Genomic DNA, 1,076 nt, shown 5'->3' with positions numbered 1-1,076 from the left:
TATGTCTTCATATAACTTTAAAAGTTAATTACTTTACTGTCACACACAAAAGCAGACCAAGTTCTACCTTGCCAGAATATGTGGTGGTACTTTGCTAGCCTTTTCCATAGTCCTACTGTATACTTACCCACTTGTTATCCACATGAAAATGTGTCACCCACACATCCACACACTGGAAAGACCTTATATTGCAACATGCCTCAGTCAACACACTATTTAATATTACTTTATATCACAGATATAGTACTGTAACTCGCATGCCATCCACATCCCTATATCCATAAATCACACATTCATATGTCATCCACCTACTTAATCACTCACAGTAAACAGCTGGGATGCTATTGTGAAAACGCCCTATTCATCATGACACACTAAATGTGGTTTTCCTTCACTATGCAAAAACTATTTTACGTTTGACATTCACGTATCAAATAAGTAAAATCACTCTATTAATGATATTCATCGTAAGTGCAAGATAAAGGTGGGAGCCAATATCCCGGTACAACAGTATCACTTGTCAGACTCATTTTAGTTCATAATGAACTGAAGATTGGGAAATGATGATTCGTCCCTACACATGTCCTTTATAACCCAAAAATACACCAGCTAAATAAGACGGCAAAAAAAATCACAGTAAAAGAAATAACACATCCATTCATTCTTCCAGATACTGCAATCGTGAAATGACATTCCACTCATCACTTCAACCAGAAAATACCTTTGTGGGCTTAATGACAACACTGGAACAAAGCCCACCAGTTCACGAAGTAGGGATAGAGAGAGGAGACATAGAGCGACGACCTCCACCCTCGCTTCCTCTCGCAACACTGACCGAGAGCCGCTGCTGCTTCCCTCACTCGCTCTGAAAAAACGCTTTGTTTCAGCTGCCAATCTTTAAATAGTGCGGAAAAAAATATTATCCCGGGTAAATTGCACTATTTAGTTGCCGGATGATTAAAGATAACGTTCTCACATCAACAGTTGAGTTCAGATGTTTTATGTATCTTGAGAATGGCAATTAATGGTTATATGCAGAATTATTTTTTGTTTCTGTGTGGGTTTTCATACGGGCC

General features: G+C 38.6%; 1 protein-coding gene across 3 annotated transcripts in view; it reads right to left on the bottom strand.

Annotated features, from left to right (window-relative positions):
• LOC119590814 (zinc transporter ZIP11-like) overlaps positions 1 to 864 on the bottom strand; it is a 24,849-nt gene extending 23,985 nt beyond the window's left edge. For 2 of the 3 annotated variants that reach the window (XM_037939552.1, XM_037939554.1), the window contains exon 1: positions 722 to 864. The gene's annotated coding sequence lies outside the window, so the exon portion shown is untranslated. The remainder of the gene's footprint in view (positions 1 to 721) is intronic. The other variant, XM_037939553.1, reaches the window with a different exon arrangement.
• Positions 865 to 1,076: the final 212 nt, after the last annotated feature.

This window comes from Penaeus monodon, chromosome 27 (genome assembly GCF_015228065.2).
Source record: "Penaeus monodon isolate SGIC_2016 chromosome 27, NSTDA_Pmon_1, whole genome shotgun sequence".
NCBI classification, from domain to species: domain Eukaryota; kingdom Metazoa; phylum Arthropoda; class Malacostraca; order Decapoda; family Penaeidae; genus Penaeus; species Penaeus monodon.
The sequence above is the reverse complement of the archived record's forward strand: the minus strand, read 5'-3'. Positions and strand labels throughout refer to the sequence as shown.